Source organism: Nematolebias whitei, chromosome 19 (assembly GCF_014905685.2).
Source record: "Nematolebias whitei isolate Nwh7 chromosome 19, NemWhi1, whole genome shotgun sequence".
Taxonomy (NCBI): Eukaryota; Metazoa; Chordata; class Actinopteri; order Cyprinodontiformes; family Rivulidae; genus Nematolebias; species Nematolebias whitei.
Genome location: NC_056516.1, coordinates 22,825,283 through 22,847,514, shown reverse-complemented (window position 1 = coordinate 22,847,514; position 22,232 = coordinate 22,825,283). Strand labels below are relative to the sequence as shown.

At 39.7% G+C, this 22,232-nt stretch overlaps 1 protein-coding gene across 1 annotated transcript in view; it reads left to right on the top strand.

The window, feature by feature from the left end:
- The window catches only part of ctnnal1 (catenin (cadherin-associated protein), alpha-like 1), a 75,382-nt gene that overhangs the window by 614 nt on the left and 52,536 nt on the right, over nt 1–22,232 (top strand). The gene's annotated exons all lie outside the window — the stretch shown is intronic.

Below are 22,232 nucleotides of genomic sequence, written 5' to 3'. Positions count from 1 at the left end.
GTTAATTGGAAAGGGCAGGAATAATCTGTCTTTTTGTAAATAGCTCTTTCAAATGATGTTTTTCACAGTTTGGCGAAATGCAGGTTGTACGGGATTGGTGAGCTAAAACAGTCAATGGTTGCTGCTGTCTTAAAACAACTTGAATGCAGTTTTATTAACCTTAGCTGTTGTTAACGGTGCAATTATTATTTATTTTTAATAATCTGGTGGACAAGTCTCAGTGAGAAGGTCACAAGTTCGCCTCTTGGCCCGAGGCCTTTCGGGTTGGAGTTTATACGTTTCCCCCGTTTTCTGGTTTCTTCCCACACATGAAAAACGTTCCTAGGTTAATCGGTAACTCTAAATTGTCCCTAGATGTGAGTGAGAGTGTGAATGATTGTTTTTATGTGGACTGTGATGGACTTGCGAGTTGCGACCTGTCCAGGGTGTTTCCCGCCTCCAGCACAGACTGCTGGAGATTTAAACGAGGAATTTGACAATTATCTCTTCCTGTTTGATTAAAGTTTTATCTTGCTCATTTACGTCTAGATTCTTGTCAGTCAGGCTTCTCTATTACATTTTCAGTGTTTTGTAATAGACATGCAGTTTCTTGCCACATACTTTTTATAAACCTTTATATCACCATGAACTTAGCATCATACAGTTATTCTAGCAGAATTACAACATATTCTTATACTGATTAGGATATTCCTATAAAAAGTGTCACATGCTGCATCAGAAGTGCCTGGTGCCACGGCTATTTGAGCTTACAAATAACCATAGCATATGTGAAAACACCTGCTGAATATGAAATTCACGTAAATGGAAACGTTTACATTAGGGATGCACGATATTATCGGCATGGTATCGGTATCAGCCGATATTAGCGATAAAGTTAAATATCGGACATTCCATAAAAATAACCCGCCGATATAAAAGACGGGCGCTGGTTTTGTATGACGACCCAGTGACAAGGATGCCTGCAGCGCCAGCACAACGTGACGACGTCAAGCGCGCCGTTGAGTTTAGATTTGTGAAAATATACAAATGTGCACTGTTTGAGTGTTGTCATTGTGTTAGAGAGTAAATGTCATGAATAAATTTGACATTAAACATAATCCAAGTTGAAGTGTTTCATCACTTTCAGCCCTTTTTTGGCATCTGCATTTGGTAGCAGGCCAAACTGACAAAGACTGTGCAGAATAATGCAGTATTTTAATTATACAGCAGAGAAAGCTATGTAGTCTATGTACGTCGGTCTAGGAAAAAAAAAATTGGTATCTGTATCGTTATCGGCCAAATGAGTGTTAATATATCGGCATATCGGATATCGACCAAAAATCCAATATCGCGCATCCCTAGTTTACATGAACTTCTATAATCTTTTTAAACTGGAGTTGTTTTAAGAAGGCTACAGAAATCCACTTTAGTCTTGGCCCAGCTCAGACGAGCTGCTGGCTCATCAGTCCTGTCAGAATTAAACAATTTCTCCAAACTGAGCTTGCTCTAAGAACCATCCATAGGAAGTGAGATAATAATTATTCATACCTTTTTCACAGAACTCCACTTCAAGAAATCTAAGCTTTTGCTTTAATAGTACAGAGCTTCTGCTTTCATTCTGACCAACAGTATATGTGTCAGAGAATGAGAAGTGCTTCCTCGAATAGGGAAATAGCCATTCCTTTTCTAAATGCTGTTGGTGTCCTCTTGTTGTTTAAAGGCTAAAGGGGCAGAGACCTGTTGTATTCACAGAGAGGCAGCTCATTGTTGGGGAACAGAACGAGGTGGGAGTGTGGCGTTCATGCCCATGACGCTGCCATCCCCCTCGTCCGCTCTGCCAACTATCTTCTCCTCTCTCTCTCACTGCACTGGCTCATTTGATAGATAAGACCATCCTGTACTGAATGGATGAGTTGGTTATCAGAAAAATACATCTGGTGATGGGTGTGTGCTTTCCACGACAGGCATTTGTTTAGATTGTTAAGTCAGTCATGAGTGCATTGGAAAATTCAGATGTTTTCTTAGAGAAGTTAAATCCTTTAAACTTTTTACAGAGATTAGGTACAAGACTTGGCAATATGGCAAAATGTACAAACTTATGTTGCACTTCTTCCTCCTGAGAAAGACCAGCTTGGTTCCGGTGTATAGCATAAAAGTCTTGTTGAATAGTAGGCCTCAAGGACAATCTTTCAAAAAAAAAAAAAAATTCCCATCACAAGACCTGTACCCATAGCAACAGAGCTTTGCAATACTGAGAGGAACTGCTTTCTGAAAGGCTATTCGTTGCAAAATTGTTAGCTGTTCTTACTACTGTGACATCATCAAGACACTCAGTACGATATGGTAGTGCTTTTTACCGAGTCTGGTCTCAAAGCAAAAAGAATGTTATGACAATCCAGAGAATAAAAAGGTTGACTATGCTAAGAAAATATCTAGATTGCTTTAGCAGCTTATAAGAAACCTTCTACCCCCTTCCAGCAGTGCAGGAGAATCTACAGTGACAGCTAAGAATGCAAAAACACATGAAAAGCTATAGAAACGCCGTGGTGCATGACGAGGACAGTCCATCCTGTTTGTTGGACAGAATTTAACATTTCAAGGAAAGAAAAACACATTTTTCTATTTTTCATGTGAATAAATACGTTAAATTAAGGTATGAATGATCATTTGTATTTGCAGTACAACAGCCCCCTTTAACTTGTGTATACTGGAACTTAGAAGAAAGTAAAAATAGATGTGAAGAAGAAATTGTAACATGAAAATAGAAGCATAGCATCCTAAACACTGTTGTTTATGATTAGGTGAAGCAGCTTCATTTTTATATATATATATATATACTGTATATAAAAAAACATGAAACTTCATAAAAACAGCTAATATTTATTGGGTTCATTGCATTGGAAGAACATCCTTCACATAGTCACTGGCGCTGGTGTGTTTTTACATGAACAATGCAATTAAAATGACAGAATAAATTGGTTATGTATTTGGGATAACAGGCTGTAGAGGAAACTGGAGCTTTAGCAAGCCTTGGTAATACAATTAGTACTTTAAAGTGTTAGTAATACCTTCATTAAGGTGGTTATGTGACATTTCCATGAAGAGGCTTTACCTGACTTAGACTTTGTGGAAGCACACTGTCTGGTTGGGCAGTGTTTCATGTTTTTTCTTATAAAAAAAAACTTATTCTATATTTGTGTGCATACATGCACAGGTTATTGGATAACTATCTGAAGGAAATTAAAAAGCAGAGCCAGTGAGAAAAGCAAATCCTTTCTTTTCCTTTCCTTTTTGCTTGTCCTGATGTTGATATATGCAGTCCTCAGTTATCGGCTTCACTCCCACCAGGCTGTAATTAGGGCCCGGGAGTCTCCCTGCATCGCACTTCTTACATACACACATAGAAGGAGACGTGCACGCTGTCCCACCCACGTCTTTTTCCTTTCATGCTTGTGTGTTCACCTGTCAGATTGATTGTTTGTGTGCACTTTAAAATTTTGGAGACTGGATTTGCATTTCACCTTCATCGCCACTGTTGCATCTGCTCAGTTACTGGGTTTTTTTTTCAGTTCAGTCTAGGTTTAATTGAGCCTTAGTCCTGTTTTGCTAATGGACCACCTGGGTACTTTTGTGACACATCTTCCATCATTCAAAGGATTCCTTTCCCCCTCTTTTCAAATTTCTTTCAAAACAGAACAAATATTTTCTTGATTTATCTGCTCAGCTGGAAGTTGTTATTGCCAAGGTGATTTTACTTCACTTTCACCATCAGACTCTTTTAGTCTATTTGGGCGAAGGGAAAATAGATTTCAGTGATTGTGGTTGAGATGCAATTAGCAATCACTAAAGAGAGAAAGATTCAAGACATGCATGTCTGTGTCCCACCTGCGATGTGATGTAAAAACCATGCTGGAAAGGAATTGGCAATTGTGTGGCTCATTTTATTTTTTCTTAGGCTCTCCTCGTGTTTTGATAACCTGGCTAGTAAAATAGATGTTTCGTTCTGATTAAGGTGTGTTTTCCTATCAAATGCACTGCAGGCCAGATGCAGACACGGTGGTCCTTGTCAATGAGGTGTAACCGTGAAGTTCTCTGGCAAAAAAAAAAATGTGTTTGAACCGATAGCAGCGAAGGAATACTATCTCAGGCTTTGATCAGTTTGATGCACAGTCAAATACTTGTGATTACATAGCTCTGCTGTCTTCATCACTTTTGTTCAAGACTAAGCTTGGAGATTTTCTGTTATAAATGGGCCTGGAAAATCCGTTCTCTGTCCAAGTTTGTTAGGATCGACTTTGTCATGCATCCAGGGTTTCTGTGGTGCTGGCAGTTTTGCTTTCTGATCTCCTGAAAAAGACAGTGGTTGCAAAAAGTTTTTCATGTTCGCTTTATGCTTGCAAACAAGCTTGAAATTGGGTGTTTATTACCCATACAAAAGCTCAGTGGCAGGTTTGAGAATATGATTTGCTCCATGGTTCAATTTTAAACAGGTTGCTTACAAAACAATACATAGAAACTTTTTTTTTTATCGTGCCCTGTGAGCGTAGCTATTTGTCAGATTTCCATCCCTCAGTTTGACAGTATTGGAAATGCAGTTTGCAGAGGTCTTATTTTCCTCCTAATATCCCTGACCTTACAGTCGGGTGACAAGACAAATTTCCAGGTAGTATAGTATTTTTTTTTTCTTCTGCCGAGGCACAGAGGCAGTACAGTTACCATGAGCCCCAACAGACTTTCTTCCTCCAGCTGTATGATGATAATGAAGACAAATGAGTCCCTGGAATGAAAGCACACAAGGATTACAGCGAGCACACATGTGCACACACACTCACGAACCGAAACGCATGATCCTCATGGGAACAGGGTACAATAAGCCTTTATTGTGTATATTAGAATGTGTGGAGAAAGGGTGAGGGGGTGCCCGTTGTGGCTTATGTGTCTTTTATCTGTATACTTGATATCTGTTCACTCTAGTAAGATAATTTATTTGCTGATGGGTGTCAGAAACTAGACGGATTGGTGTTGCCAGCATTGTTCTTTCTTCTCTGGTCACCTGCATTTAGTTTTGCTGCTAAAGGTCACCACCACTTCAGCCTTCAATTTTGGGGCCTTGAACAAATGATGACCACATTCTAAACAGTCAGTTCCTATTTTATACTGTATTATTAGTTGAAAACTGTGAAGGATAGCAGTGTTTCCACTAGGTTACTTGCCTTGAGATGGCGCTCGTTTCTTCATTCAGGGTTTTTGTCGATGGGTCAGGAGCAGGAGTTGGTTAGCTCAGTGCTACGTTAGTGCCGACAGTTGTCGACCGGGGCTGCGTTAGCGGAGCGCTCCGTTTGTATTGCACGTGGTTTATAATCTGAGCTGAGCAGCTACAATCTCTGCTCCCCGTCCGGGAGTGGCGAAGCTGCCTGAGGGGTGAGGGATTTGGTATGGGGGGTCACTCGATTCTGTTGACAGGGCAGGGCACCTTCCTTGAATAATGGCAGGGGAAACACTGGATAGCTAATTCATACATTTATGTGTGTTGTTCATACCTGCTTGCCTGGAGATCCATTTCCAGGTGGATGGCTTTAGTGCAAAAGTTACATGCGCTGCCCTTGACTACATTCCCTCCATCACAATGAATGCCAACACATAGAAAGGAATTTATGAATAAGAGAAAATCAAAAGTACCAGTAGAATGTGCAAAATGCAATATCAAATGAGAAAAAAAAAGGTGCAAATGTGCAAAGAGATTCAATCGAGTGACAGGAACATTCCATCTGACGGCACTTGGAAGAAAGGAGCTCTTGAATCTGGAGGTCCAGCATTTCACACTTCTGTATCTCTGGCCTGAGGGTAGAAGTTTGAATAGTCCATCCTTAAGGATGGAGGCAGCCTTCCTGTGGACTCTGCAGTGGTAGGTACTCTGCAGAGAGGGCAGTGGAGTCCTGGTGATCTTCTCAGCGGTCTTCACCACTCTCTGCAGGTGTTTGCAGTCCATGGCAGTGGTGCTGCTGTATCAGACCGTGATGCAGTTGATTAAGATGCTCTCAACCACACCACTGTGAAAGTTGCTGAGGATCTTAGGTGGCATGCCAATATGCCACCTATGCCAATTGTGTGATAAAGGAGGGTGCTGACTAGGTTTAGGGTTATGCCATTGCAGTCAACCACATACATGATTTTGTGTGTGGGTGCTCTTCATCAGTGGCATACAATAAGAGGGGAAAGGAAAATAAATAACAAAAACAATGCTTACATCATTAATGTTTGCAATAGCCAAATGTGAGAGTCCAAATTTGCAAACCACCATGTTTTCCATACTAAATTGTGGACACATCATAGCTGCTGGTATTTGAGAGCGTACATGATTCTGTAGGACATAAGAGTCAATTCGTGCAGCACGGCAGCACAGTTGGTAGAGCTGCTGCCTCTCAGCGAGCAGATCGCCCAGGTTCAAATCCCGGTCCGGGGGCCCTTCTGGGTGGAGTTTGCATGTTGCATGTTCTCTCTGTGCATGCGTGGGTTTTCTCCGGGTACTTCAGTTTCCTCCCACAGACCAAAAACATGCATGTTAGGCTGATTGGTAACTCTAAATTGTCCCTAGGTGTGAGTGAGAGAGTGAATGGTTGTTTGTCTCGTTTGTCTCTATGAGTCCCTGTGATGGACTTGCGACCTGTCCAGGGTGTCCCCCGCCTCTTGCACATTGACAGCTGGACATGGGCACCAGCGACTCCCATGACCCAAAAAGGAAGAAGCAGGTAAAAGATAATGGATGGATGGATGGATAGCAGTCAATTCTCTTACTGAAAGACTGAAGCTAAATGTAGTCCAGAACACCTCTGAAAGAAGTCTGAGCAATTGCTATTCCACATCTGGACATAAAACTGTCAACTTGTCATTGCATCACCCTTAAGGAGTGATGCACTGCCTTATACAATCTAGCTATTTACAGAGTCAACTAGTGCCACTTAAATTAGGTCAAATTGAGATGTAATTTCACCCACCTCCTCTTGTTGTTCAGTAAAGTGGTAGCATCAGCCTGCTAACTTTGCCAAGTCGTCAAGCTCTCTCTCTCTCACACACGCACGCACACACACACACACAAATGTGCACATATGTGAACACAGTTGAGAAAAGCTTAAATGACCAGCATTTAACCCTTGGCCCTTGTCTTGAAAGCTTCTCACTATTGCTATCATGGGAGTCATTACCGGACACCATTTTTCTTGAGTGCCTATAAAAGGGTGGTCTGCCTCACACATTGACCTTTCCTCTGCTAATTTAGTACCAGATGCAAAAAGTGTATATATTTCATGTGTGTAAGTGAATGATTGCACATGTGCACTTCAAAATAACTCAACTTTGGGGAATGTAGCATCAAGAGAGTACCACAGAGTAAACAGAATGTTGAGAAAAACTCATTCACTCTGCAATTAAAGTTTGATTTCTAAAGCTAACTGTAAACGCTGTGTTCAGATTGTCTCAGTGAAAGGCTCAAGATTTATGGCTATACTTTGAAAGCTGATTAAGTATTGATTACACAAGTGGCATTACCTGTGCTCACATTGCTCAGGTGTCTATATTCTGCGTTAAATGAAAGTGGAAAACAAATCTAAAGAGCACTTCTTGTCTTTGCAGTCTTTAAGTAACACAAATCATTTGGCTCAATTTAGTAAGGTTCTCTAAGACTTTATAAGCTCTGCCCCAAAGGTTCCCATTACCGTTAGTAGTTTTGTTGTCGATGGAGAGATGTTGTTGCTTTTTACTCTAAAAAAACTAAATGAAGCATTTGTTCACCTGGCTTCTTTGTTAAAATGGCTCTCCGTATGAAATCATCTAAGACCTGGAATGGCCTATGCTCACCATTCTTGTTGTCCCCTGTCGCGGAGCAAACGGAGGGAATTGGAAATACCCTTCGTCCACCAGTGCATGTCGTGAGTGTGATAACTTGAAAAATAAATGACATACTGACTTCCATTTTGGTCTGTGGGTGTATATTAAGGGTTAAACAACTACATATTTTTAAAAATCGATTTTAACATGATAAAAGTTGAGTCGACTTCGACTAGTCAATGACGTCGTTGAAACTCAAGACACTATATCATATTTGCAAAAAAAATTAATGAAATTTGGGGGAAAAAAGTCATTTATTATTTAGAAAAAAAAATAACAACAAAACATCGGGCATATATTTATGCGCCTACCATTTATCATACTGCAAATAAGTCAAAGGAAAAGCAAATATATTATCAAACTGCAAAAAATGCTGCTGTTTTTAGTTTTATTTTATTTAATACACCACGTGGATTGGGTGGAGTAGGGTTGGAAACAGCGGAGGGAGGGGGTGCAACTAGTCGACTTGAAATATAAAAACTCAAGAGATTACATAGAATTGACTGGTCGACTAGTCGACCAGTCAATTCAACCCCTAGTGTATAGGCGTAAAAAAGGTTCCTTTCAAAAATGGGGTTGCCACTTCAAAAGCCAAGATGGCTACCCACCACCATATACAGTATATGTGTTAACAGGCCACCCATATCATTTGAGGAAAATATGCTTTCTAGTTTTTATATTGCTTAAAAGAATAGTTTTCTCAAATAATTGGGGTGGCTGAAGATTAATCTTTGGCCACCCCCTGGCTCTACTATTGCACTTGGTGGTGGAATAAGGGTCAGTCACTCTGCACAGTCTCAGACAAAAGAAAACCAAACTACCTCTCTTTTTATACACAATGTAATTCATACCCACGTGAATATCTTGCACCAAAAACACAAAGGTTTACTTGCACTCCCTGTTCAGTTAGAGACTAGAAAGACAGTGATCTTGAAAACTATGCAAACATTGAATACTAAATCCTTCAGCAACGGGGAACATCGGCACACGGCTAGTTTATTATCAGCTGTCTGCCGCGTCAAGCATGATGTCTTGTATTCTTAGATCGTATTGACAGCAATGACTTTGGATTGAGATAGATGCAGATACACACCAGAACTAATAGGTCTATATTTACAGTAACAAGGCTATGAGCCATCTGTGCATAAGCTTAAGTTTTTCCTTTGGATTGTCTCTAAAAAAGTTAAATCTGGTCCTCTGGACATTAAAACAAAAACAAAAAAAAACAAAGCAAAACAACAAAAAATTTAGAAACGTTTCATCTCTCATCCAAGAGACTTCCTGTCTGAGGTGCTGTTTTCAGCTCAGTCTCTTAAATAGCATCATCTCAGAGTGGATCAACCAGTTTGCTGCTGACAACCAAAACCAGCTGATCACATGAACATTTGGTTGTCAGCAGCAAACTGGTTGATCCACTCTGAGATGGTGCCATTTAAGAGACTGAGCTGAAAACAGCACCTCAGACTGAGGAAGTCTCTTGGATGCGAGACAAAACGTTTCTACATTTTTTGTTGTTTTGCTTTTTTTTTTTGAATGTCCAGAGGACCAGATTTAACTTTTTTGGATTTTTCTACCTGGATTATTGAGCATGCATCAGGATACTTTGGATTGTCTGTTACTTTGCTACATCTAAGTAAGAAATCGGCCAGTAAAGTTAAAGTAATTGCGTAGAAGTGCAACATTAAATATTTGCTTACTTCATTAAGCTTGTACAAAGAGTTCAAGATGGAAGGAAACATAATGCATGGCTGTTTATTTTGGGTTTGCTGAGTGAGAAAGAAAATACCGCATACTGTAACTTTGCATGCATGCACTCTTCCTTTTTTCTTGTAATCCATACTGTCCACTGCTCAGACAACCCCAGGTAAGCACATCGCTCTTTGGCAGGCAGCTGTTTGTCTCCCACTGCTTTCCTGTTCATGCTCTGTTTGCTTGGCACAATGATCATACTGGTGTCGAGAACATGACGTAGACATCTTGTTCAAACTGTTGGGGATTGATGGAGAACATTGCACAAACCTGCAGGGCCATAATGACGGTGCTCTGTGTATGCTTTTATAAAATACCAAGGCATTTTGGTAAAAGCTGGTGGGAGAGGAAGACTGCATCATCTTTATTTTGGTTTTTCATCCAGATTAATTTCTTTAGAACTGAAATGAAGGGTAATTTTCTTGCCAATTAATTTACTTCAATTTAAGCTCTTTAATACAGCTTTTTAATGGCAATGGTTAGCTTTTATTCAGTCTACTAATTTGCTTTGCACAACTGACCAATGACAAACTCAAACCCTTCAATAAATTCTTGTTGGGTTTTTCTTTCTCTATTGACTTGTTTTATGCCTCTTTACAAAAAGATTAGTAGATTTTAAAAATCCAAAGTCTAATTGAAATAAAGTTATTCTTTGTATTTTTGAAGTACATTAAAATATTATTGTTGAAAAAAATAATTTTCTTGAAGTGTTTTAATTAATAAAATGAAGAAATGTCCCCACTTTAATATTACTGTTACCATCATCTTATACGTCAGCATTTTAAAAACCCAACAGGAAAAACAAACATGACTGTAGCAGAATACGTGTAAATTCATACAATAAAACTGGCAAAAATGAGTAATTTCAATCTAGTCTCATCCAGTTTTATTATAATACTCCTAGAAGGGGAAAAAATAACAAACTGCTTTACCTAAATTACAAACAGATGTCATAAATAGGATGGTAAGTCTGTCTTAAGTGATGTCATTCATAAAGTCATGGCTTTTATTGCTCGCTAAGGTCATGGCTATGTGAAAATCAAATAAAATGTCATGGATTGTTGTGTCCCAGCTCCAATGCGAACAACATACGGCACATGAAAGGTTGGCTTCTCAACTTTTTCCTGTCTTTATCTTCCTTCCTTCTTTTTCTCAGTCATTATTTCATTAACAAATACCTTCTTCAAGTGATAAAGTTTTGTGGAATCTGAGATAACACTAAAATCAGCCGTGTGTGAATTTTACATCAAAATTTCAATTAAAAACGCCTCGAGATTTTTTTTGGTGATTGATACAATAAAATAGAAAAATTTGACATTCACTCCACATCTATCCCAGGCGTCCTCTCCTTCTCCTGCAGGAACCAGGCTGACTGTACCACGGGGAATTTTGTACGTGTTAATTGGTTTCTTGGAGTGTCTTTGAACTTCTCCCTTCCTCATAATAAGTTCTTTAATGAAATGAAGTTTGACATGACAGAACAAAGACGGTCAAGGACACAGAAATCTTGAAATACTAATTAAATGTATAATTTTCTAATTCTAAAATATTGGTAAAATTCAATACTCGTGTATCACACTTGCTACCTTGATACTTTTTCCCATTGTAGATCTATAATTGATCTTTAATAAATCAAATAATGTATCTGTGTGATTTTTGTCAGGCACTACAACAAGTTGTTTAATAAACCTAGTTTTCGGTAGATGCGTTTTCTCTGCCAATACTTTTATTACGATTATGATAATTTTATCATTGCTGATCTCAAGCTCATGAATGGTGAAGCTGAGGTATTTTAAAGTCTGTTTTGAGATTATTTTGTGTCATTTCAGCTGGTTTAAATGTGTTCCTTGCACTGTGAGACAGAAAGAACAAAGATAAGAGTTTGCAAACAAGTGTTTGCAGCTGAATCGTGTTGCAGTAAAGCTGTGTGCTTTCATATGATTTTATTATTTCCTTCACTGAGCCCTGAAGAATATAGGTCTGCACATAACAGCTGCAGTTATCAGGGCTTGACAGAAGTGGTTTCTGTTTGTCTGATTATCTATTTTTGTCTCCAACAACCAGATCTCACCTCGAGGTTGTCCGGTGGACAACCACGTGAAATAAACATGAATTAAAGTTCTCATTGCCATGATGGTATTAGATCATTTTTAAAAATGAAAGGTGGAATAAACTTGTGTTTTGTTGTGTGTTTTTATTTTCTTAAAGCCATCCAATCTATTGATGGTACAGGGATTAAACTGACGCCGCTTTCTAGAGAACCAGAGCCACAGTTTGACCCAATCAGAGCAGAGCAGGGCGGGGCAGAGAGCACCAATCAGTGTTTCCTATACTGTTTTCTAAGGAGGACACCCCACTACACTAACTGAAGGTGATAATGTAATAAATTATTAAACGTCTGCGTATAAACGTATGTGTTCACACCTGACCAATTCACTGGGAGCTACCAGAACTGGTGCAACATCACCCTCACCCCTCCTCCCGCACTGCGCCCCGACCTCCCCAGGACTTTTGTACCTAAAGTCTAACTTTGTATTAAACATTAATGTGTATGGAGCGCCGTCATCATCATATCGACGTGCAACTTGCGAGTGCGACCCCAGAGAGAGTGCGCCGCCGCAGTTGCATGCTCATCCTGTTTTTGTCTCTCACGGTGAGAGGAGGCTGCATTTGTTGCTTTAGTTCTTATAATTTAATCATATTCATGCTAAAAGATGAATATTTATATATTAAAATATAAATATTTATGCCCCAGATTATAACAAAAATGTGTCTCCATTTAACTTTAATTTTTTACCCTAAATTCACAAACTTTCTGTAACTCTCTCTATGAAAGAGCCAGTTTCAGGTGTTTATCATAAAATATCTGCAAAAATTTAATTCTACTTTAACAATAACAAGTTGTTGTGGCTGTTTGGATGTGCTAAATTTGATTATATTTAGAACCGTTGTGTTATGGTAATGTAAATTTTAGGAGAGAAATCTGTCAGTCTAGTAAATAAAATAAAAATTAGACCTGTATTCAGGAAAAAGCTCTCCAACGTGTGGATTGGGGGATGCTCAAAGTGTAGAAAAAATTTCAGTCTAAAGATTTTTTTTTCTGCTTTAATCCCTGCCTTCAATGCGCTGCGAGTGCCTCTCTTGCAAAATTAGATGGCAAGGAAGAGGATGAAGAGAACGAGGAAGTTCCACTCGAGCAGCTCCTAAAAGAGTCTGCTGCTCAGTAGCTTGGAAAATCCAAGATGGCTGACTGAGAACATTTGTGTATACAGTAGTAAACTTTGTATAAAGTGCAATATATCCTGATGTAAGCTCAATCATCCAGATAAATCAAAAAAATTAAGTCAGGTCATCTGGATGGATTAAATATAATATTAAGATTTATTTATTTTTTGCCTTCTTTATTGTGATTGTGGACAACCAATAATTTTAGCAGGCAACCAGATTCTGTCAGGAAGTTTCCACTGAACAACCTGGAAAATGTCCTTATGTCAAATGTGGCCGTCTTTAAAACAGTATTGAAATGTTTGTATAGATTTCTGTGATAACCACGATGCTAATTGCATTAGCTATTCTGAGGCATGTTAAAGGTTAAGTTAACACCTACGCTAATCGATGTGCAGCAGCCTGTCAGTTTGATCAAATGTTATTGTACACACTTCATTATGCACAAAATATACAAATCAGTGCTTAAGCAAAATAAAAAAAAAATTAAAAAAGCCATAGTCAGTTCAGTTAGTAAATGTGTGTTTTTGTTTCTATATTACATTTTTAATGTTGTGGATAAATTCATAAGCTCACCAGTTGCCTCCAGGTGTTAATTCACACACTTGATAGTTGTGATAATCAATATGCATGACTTATCGTTTTATAATCACACTGCAGCCCTCTGAATCATGAGCTGCCTAACAATTCCCACTCCCAGTATGTTCTGGGCTTAAGTTGCCGTTGTTGACATGAAATTTCTGTACTGGCTCTTATGCTTGATCTCGACAATGATGCACCATGAAAGACAGTGTTTATGCCTGTGTGTGTGTGTGTGTGTGTGTTCATTTGTATGTCATGTTGGCAAAATATCATGAACCATTGGACAGATTTTAATAAAACTGGTCATTGGATATACATCTAATGTACAACAGATCAGCTTTTGGAGTCAGCCTCATTAAAGATGGCCACCACAGCCAACTGAACTTAGCAGGCACAAAATGGCTATGATTCAGTCAACTTTGCAGATTTTGAGTAAAACGTTGATGTTTTGGTAGCTGAAAGTCATTTCCAGCACATCGACTGAGATTGCTCAAGATTTTGCAATGTAGCATGAGATCGCACGTGTCATCTTTGAACATAAAACGGTCTTAGATTAAAACTCTGGCATAAAAGGAGGTGATGGATATGAATTTGTTCCTTATATTAATTTGTTGTATTATACATTGTGCTGCACATGGGACTGTCAAGGGTCCAAGCCTTATTCGTACTCCTGATGAGTTGACTTCAGCTTGTTTGTAAGAAGTAATTTGTAAGATGCTGCAGCATCTCTTTTGTATGCCTTCTGACCCTCCACTGTTCCTCTGCTCAATATCCTGATTTAGTTTTCTTGTCGCATACGTCGTGCGCTGTTGCTCTCGCGTTTTGTCTTCATCCTTACCACTACCCTCACCCCAATTGCTTTTAATCTCACCCTCTCCAGAGATTCCTCTGTCCCCATATCATCAAATTAATTATGCATCCTCCTGAAAACCTAGCCAGAGGCTACAGGTTGTGTACAAAGCTTAGAAGCTCAGCTTTACTTTTTCTCTTTGACTCTCATCCCTTTGCTCTGCTACAGTAAACTGAGACATGGTCCTCGTTTCTGGACTCATTCCTAACAACAGTGATGTGAATGATATTGTTTAATCAGCTGAGCCAGATTTGGATGTCTCTTTGACTGAAAGTACCCAAAAATGATCATGATGGTGGTTTTGTTAACCTCTCTTGTCTGATAGTCATACCTTCAGGGAATATGTGTTTCAAAGTCATTTCTATGCTCAAAGCACAACTAAAGGAAGTATAATGAAAGCAATTCATACCAAAAATGGCTGGGACAATAGGATTTTAACATGATACGGATAAGATTAGAGATTTGTCACTCTAGGGGAAAAAAAAAATCACATTTTGTTCTCAAATATGATGCAGAATGAAGCAGCGGTAAGTGTCCTGATTTTCTCAGGCTATTTTAAAGTGGGATGTTTGCAACATCCTAAATTTCCTAAGAACATTTTGTTATATTACTCCGTTTTGCTTGCTGATTTATTTGCATCGCATTCTTTTCTTTGAAAGCCAGTGAGGCAGAGAAATGAAGACAGTAATTTTGGCTGTTCAGGCTGGCCAACGACAGTTTTATCAACAGAGTCAAGTTGTCACAGAAACGCATGTCGTTTGAATCAACTCCAGTGAAACGCTTCCCTCTTCCATAAATTGATACCTCGCCCTATCAGTATGGGGAAGGTGCTCTTGCCTTGTCACTGTTTCTGGATGACTGGCGCCGGTGGGTGACAGCTGGGGCATGCCGTCCAGGAAACAGAGCCCAGTCTGTGTTTAATGACACATACTCGATGCCAGCACCTATAAATAAGTTACAGTCACTCAACTCCTATAAATAAGGTTCCGGTTGTTTAGGATATTTTATTGGACCTGCTGTCTGCACTGCTAAAAGGAGCTTTTTATGTCCTATTTGTGTTGACTGTGGGAATTACTGATAAATAAAACCAATAAATCAGATCTTTTGAAGTGGGGTTTGTGGAAAGGTTACGATCAATTAATATCCTAAATGTTATAGATGGCTTTTTGAACATTTTCAGTGTAGAGAAACGCTTGACATTCAGTTTTAGATTGATGATTTAACAGTTAAAAGTGGGGCCAAGACCAAAGACAGCAATCATGTGATTGCTAACTTGTAAACCTTGACATCACAATAAAGTTTGTTGTTTACATTTTTTTGTGAGAGCAAAAAAAAAATAGCTGCAACACTTCAGTGCAGCCTGGTGCACTTCTGACAGAACTAGCATAATGTTTATTTTAGTATATATATATATATATATATATATATATAAAGTTTTAGAAACTCTTCCCACACTCTTGCAAAGTTCTGAACTTTTAAACTTACGTCATTTTAACAACATACGTGCAGTAGTACTGTATATGCATTACAGTGTATATGTATATATATGTATACTTGCCCCCACCCTCATTCGCCCCACTCTGGGCCCATGAGCAAGGCCCTTAACCCCCATCTGCTCCCTAAACAGGTCTCTCTTGAAAAGAGTTCTCGTGGCTCAATGAGACTACCTGCATAAATAATGGGTAAATGAAAAAAAAAAAATGTAGCTACTAAATGTTACTGACCAGGCTCTGCAGAACAGCAGCAGCTCGGTTCCTGTCCGACCCGACAGATGAAAAAAGTCCCAGTGCATCATGACGAAACCCACCGCCACATCCAGGTTTATGTGTGCATGCTGCCGCTTCAGGAAGGACACTCTGCACACAAGGCTGCCCAGGATTTAGTCCACCACCTCTAGCCCGGTCTGGACCAGCACCGTGTGACCAGAGCCAGTCTGTTCCCTGCAGCCCCCAGGATCTGGGTCACACTGAGTCCAGATCAACTGCAGCCCAGCTACTCACCAGTGAACGAGCTCAACTTCAGAATTATTTGTGATTTCCTGGTTGTCCTGTGAGCTTATCCTTACAGAACTTCTGACTTTGAGTTGCAAAACTGTCCCTCCATTTACAGAAAGCAGCGGTTGGAAGCAGTGTTGGCTTCTGGGAAGTGAACTGATGACTTCTGGGTAACGTAGTTTCTTAGACTGGCAAAACAGTGTAGGCTTGATGATAGAAAACTACAAAATGGCCGCGCCTTTTTTTAATTTTAATTTTAAATTTTTAAATGTCCACAAACCACGATAGAGCGAGTCCACGAAAGTCAAACCGCGAAGTGTCGAGGGTCTAATGCAATGCAGAATTCACACAGTGGTGTAAAGCTTTATCAAATCAGGAAACATTTGTTCACATGACACAAACAGTTTCAGCTATGGGCCTTTAGCTAGGATCTCACTGGGCTGTCACTGGTGACAAAGTGTGAAGGAAAATTTTCCACAAGCTTTGAATAGCTGGAAAAAAAAAAAAACATTATTAGACTTTTAGTTCAAATGCCCATCCTTATTCTCAACATAGATGTTGTCATTTTACAGCAGTATATGTGTGCATGCGTGCGTGCGTGCGTGCGTGTGTGTGTGTGTGTGTGTGTGTGTGTGTGTGTGTGTGTGTGTGTGTGTGTGTGTGTGTGTGTGTGCAAACGTCCACTGAATTTTGGCTCAAATTTTCCCAGGGGTGGTGCAAGTGTGTCATTTAGTCTTAATCCCAGGAAAAACTTGCACGTTTTCTACCAACTTTGTGTCTCCAACAGTCACAGCTCAGTGAGGTATCCGTGTTTGTGTTTGATTGAACCCTACTTCAAAAGATCCGAACCATCCCTTTGATTATTACATATTGGTAGGTCATTTATTTTATATTTAGCGTGGCTCCAAGTATTTGTTCGGTATTTTTTAGTGCTCGTGTACAACTCCAACTAATCAAAGACATAAGCATGTGTTGTGTAGTGAAAGCATGTTCCTGAGGCCTCAAACATGTTTGAGAGTCTGAGTGTGACACAACACAAGCAATTATGCAGGCAGAAGTCAGGGGGGCTGCATTCCTTCCAGAGCTCAAGTTTCAGTCTCCTACAATGTGCATTGGTGTGTGCAGTGTCTAAAATTGTGTCTTTGGATTCTTTATAGGGGAATTAAGGCTAGGGTCAAGGGTCAAAGTCCTAAAAAGTGAGACTCAGGCATGTTGTGCTGGCTGGTATGTGTGAGCTTACCACTTTCCCTTTTTGTTTGTGTACCACTTTAATTAACCACCTTTCCTGCTTATCTCTCTATTTCTGTATTGATGGCTTTTTTTATTTTAAAAGAAGGAATGGTTATTTTTCAAGTCATTTTCTTCTCAAACGTCAAACCCTCGGGTATATTCCACATTTTTTTAGAATTATTTTCCTCTCTCTTGTGTTTGGAAAAAAATATTTTGTGGAGATGTGGACTTTTTCCAGCAAACACTTTCTTAGGCTTCCCTTTTATTTATTTGGAAAGATATTTCAGAATCTTTAAAATTAGAAAAGGCAAGCATACGGGAGCAACTCTGGAGTCATTTTATTTTAAATAAATACTCAGAAAATCAAACTCTTTTTTTTTTTTTTTTTTTTTGCTCTTCATACTTTTCAAAGTTTGTATAAACATAGCAGTAAGTTTCATCAGCAGCTGTAACACAAGTCTGGTTAAGCCACTTCCACACGCTGTTAACCGCACACCATTATTTGTCCATTACTTGTAATTACCCATCACGATGACTGATGGAAAGGTTTTTTAGGCTGAGCTCAAGCTGTTAGGATTATTCTGTTTAGGACTTTACACAATTACTTACTCATTAAACTGAGCTCAGCATGCAACCTGGGTGGAAGGGGGAGGCTACTGAGGGGGACATTGCCAGCGGTTTGCTTGAACTCTTCCCAAGTTGTGTGGGCAGGCTGTTGTCATCGTGCAACGGCGTGTCAAAAAAATGACTAAACTGCAAAAATGTTTGTCACGTCTGCAGCTATTAGTGCTGCACTCAGGTGTTTGTAAAAATCTGTTTGACTCGCAGAATGCTGCTGTGTGAAGCTTGCACTTTCAAGCTGTGGGTCGAGTTTTAGATTGAATTTTTCTGAATTACGTCGGATAGACGATGTGGGTGGGTTTCTTTGATTAACGGTTTCAGCTCTTTGAAGGTTAGAACCCATTCCGAGATATTTGAGGAACAGAATGAAGAATACAATAGGGCCTCGCTGCACCCCTTTTATGTGCTTTTGTGTTCGGTTTCATCAGCACAAAGGAATTTTGGTTGAGTGCATTCAAGGTTTGAAATCAAGAGACATAGTTGAAGCGTTGCTGCGGGTCACGTTGTAGTTATCCTGGCTCAAAGGTTTCAGGAAAAAAAATTGCTGCAGCAGAGTTTCGTCTTATTTCTCTTCTTGAAGTTGTCAAGGTCAAACTGGTTTGATTTATTTAATCTCTTTACGGATGAAGTTGTTTTCTTGGTGGACTTTACTTTTTTTATCTTTTCAGATGCCTTTTACAGTAGAAGTGTCAAGGCCCACAGGCCTACGATACCATGTTCTCTGGCCCAGAAAACTACATTTTATATGTATTATGAGCAGCCCAGATATGAAGTTTGCTTCTGTCAAACCTTAAGACTTCACTCCTCTCTTCAGGGGTGTTCTTCTGACTGACCTTGTGGTTGAGGATTTTGTTGTACATTAATTTCTAATAATTCACAGCAACAGCAAGCTAAGGCCATGTTTGACTTCTCCACTCATCCACTGTATAGTGCCCTAGAAACTGGTCACATGGCACAGTCAAAGAAGTGTGCAGAAGTTGTCCACTACATTAAATAAACCATAATGCACTGTGGCCTGAGCTGATGTGGCAAATGGTAAATGGACTGTACTTATATAGCACTTTTCTATCTTATCAAAATACTCAAAGTGCTTTAAACTACAATCTGTGCCCTCATTTACCCATTCATACAGCACTCTACTATTTCTGTACAAAGATTAATCAGTGCTTTATCACATTCATACACCGATGGGACACACATCGGAGGCAATGAGGGGTTCAGTGTCTTGCCCAGGGACACTTCAGCATGCTGCTGGTGGAATCAAACCCCCAACTCTTTGCATTGGAGGACGACTGCTCTAACCACTCAGCCACCCCCATAGAGCTAATCCATCTCCCCAAGTTACGGATCTGACTTGCCAACTTCCCTTATCTCCCTTCTTCTAACATCAGAGGCTGTTCATCTTGGAGACCTGCTGCAGATATGGGTACGGCCCAGTGCAAGATTTACACCGTCTCCCCTGGATTTTCAAGGGCCATCAAGAGCTCACCGGACACCGCCGGAACCGCAACACTTTCCAGGGCACGGGCCCCTCTCTCAGGGTGAACCCATTCCAGAGCACCGTGCCCTTCATGAAGAAAAGATAACTCTCCCTGGGGCTCCCACCAGCTTCTCCAGGTTCGCTTGCGTTATCGCACTGGACGCCTACGGTGCTCGTCTTCGCCAGTCTGGGTTCGGGGATCTGAACCTGGCTCCCTTTCAATCGGCCGGGGGCGACGAAGGCCATCGCTCCACGCTTCCGAACGGTGTTCGCCCATCCCTCAAGACCGACTGACTCGTGTTCAACTGCTGTTCACATGGAACCCTTCTCCACTTTGGCCTTCAAAGCTTTCATTTGAATATTAACTAATAATAATGTCTACAGCTCATTACTAAGATTTTAAGACTCAAGTGACTTGTCTCCTTTTTCTAGGAAATTATTAGAAGCGTGAACTGATTCTGTATTAAGTCTAAATAAGTTAAATATGTTTTAAAGCAAGCCCTGTTTCATAGTTGGAATATGCGGCTTGTCGTTTGCACACGTTCTACAGCTCTAAAACATTGTTCTGTACTAAAACACATTGTGGTTGGTATTTATAATTTTTGAATATTATAGTAGACAGCTACAGTCTCTAGTTGTTTAAAAAGATGCAAAACAATGAATCGGTTTAATAAATGTCAGTGTTATAAAGACAGATAACTTTTTTCTCAGCTATAACAGCAGAATAAAGCTATCCATCATTTCAGATTCAGGTGTGCATTACAGAATATCTCACTGGTGTTTATTTATGCAACACCTGACTGTGAATACTCGGTGCATACATATAAAGTACCGTTGCATTCAAGTAGTGTTCGGAAAGCAAAAACACTGCACTGTGCTCTGTCCTTTACGAAGTCCACTATATAGTGACCATGATGGAGTGACTGTGTGGACATGTCAAACACAGCCTACAAATAAACATCTGCACTCTTTTTTTCATAGCTTTACCGTTGAATTATTTACTTTTTTAAAGACTATATTTACTTTTCACTGTTGCTCAGCTGTTCTTGAACTGTATCTTTTCCTGTATCTTCAGCAAACAAATGCAACTGAGAACTGCGTCATAACTGGATATGATCTGTGATGCGTTCCTTTGGGGCTTTTTGTTCCACTTTTTTTCCAGATTAAATTACTCGCATACCGTTTGTAAAAGGCTTGTGGGGAAAAGCACAACAGCCGTGTATGAAATCACCTGGTCTGTTATGAAAAGAAAGAGGCCACTGTAGCCTGAAGAAACCTGTATCTGAATGTGGTGTACATTTCCAAAAGGGTGGGATCTGATCTGTCTTGGTGAGATGTTTTTGATTTTACTTCTTGGATGTTTTTGCAAAGACTGGCTGAGATCAAAGATGCCTGTGCCGCCAGTCTGGGTGTCAAGATTTCACCTTGAACAGGTAAATCTTCATAATAAACTGTCTAAAGCTCAAGTTTTCTGAGGTTTTAGCACGGAGTGTAGCTTTTCTGTCAGGTTCATTGTTTGTTACAAGCTGACATAGACTGAGTCAGACTGTGATTTGCCCTCTTGCTTGTTTTCAGTGAAACATTTGATGCTTTATGTCAGATTTTCAGTCGTTTTTAATTCGGCACGACAAAGCTTCTATGTCTTTAAAATATCTGACTGTAACTTTAAGTTTGTTTTCTATAAGCAGCTTCCTCCAGTTAAATCTGTATTGTAATTATCTCCCTTAGGGTGGCACAGTTGGTAGAGCTGCCGCCTCTTCAGCGAGAAGGTCGTCGGATCGAATTCTGGTTTTCTGGGTGGAGTTTGCATGTTCTCTCCGTGCATGCGTGGGTTTTCTCCGGGTACTCCGGTTTCCTCCCACAGAGCAAAAACATGCATGTTAGGCTGATTGGTAACTCTAAATTGTCCCTAGGTGTGAATGAGAGAGTGAATGGTTGTTTGTCTCATTTGTCTCTGTGTGTCCCTGCAACCTGTCCAGGGTGTCCCCCGCCTCTCACACAGTGACTGGACATGAGCACCAGTGACCCCCGGGCCCGTGACTTGAAAAGGATGAAGCGGGTAAAGATTATGGATGGTTGGATGATAAACAAGGGTGTTCAAACAAAGAAAAGACTAACTTTATAGCACAGTCCATAACAGATGAGCATGTTGGTGTTACTTTAAGTAAAAAAAGTGATTTTAAAAATGTCTATTTCTTTACATAGCGTATTAGTTTTGGTTTAGATAGCAGTTTTTGATCTTTTCTCTTAAGTCATTAATAATTTGAAGCTTAGGGCTGACTAACACTTCAAAGCTTTTGTTTGAATTTTCTTAAGTTGGCCTTCACTTCAAGAAGAAATTAAAGTCTATAATTATTTATTATGCAACAGTTTTACAGATTATTTGCCATGACTTCTTTTTTAGTGTGTAGCTGCATCTTGGCATAAGAAAAATTCATTTACAAAATTGATTTGCCAGATTAAATAAATGGTTGCCACCATATATATGAAACCTTATGAGCTAGATAACTTGAAAAACGATCCACAGGCCAACGTCTTATTTGGTGTGTGGCTGCATCTTGGCGTAAGGAAGGTTTCTTTAGAAATTTGGGTTGCCATGTCAAAATCAAAAATGGCCACTATATATATATATATATAT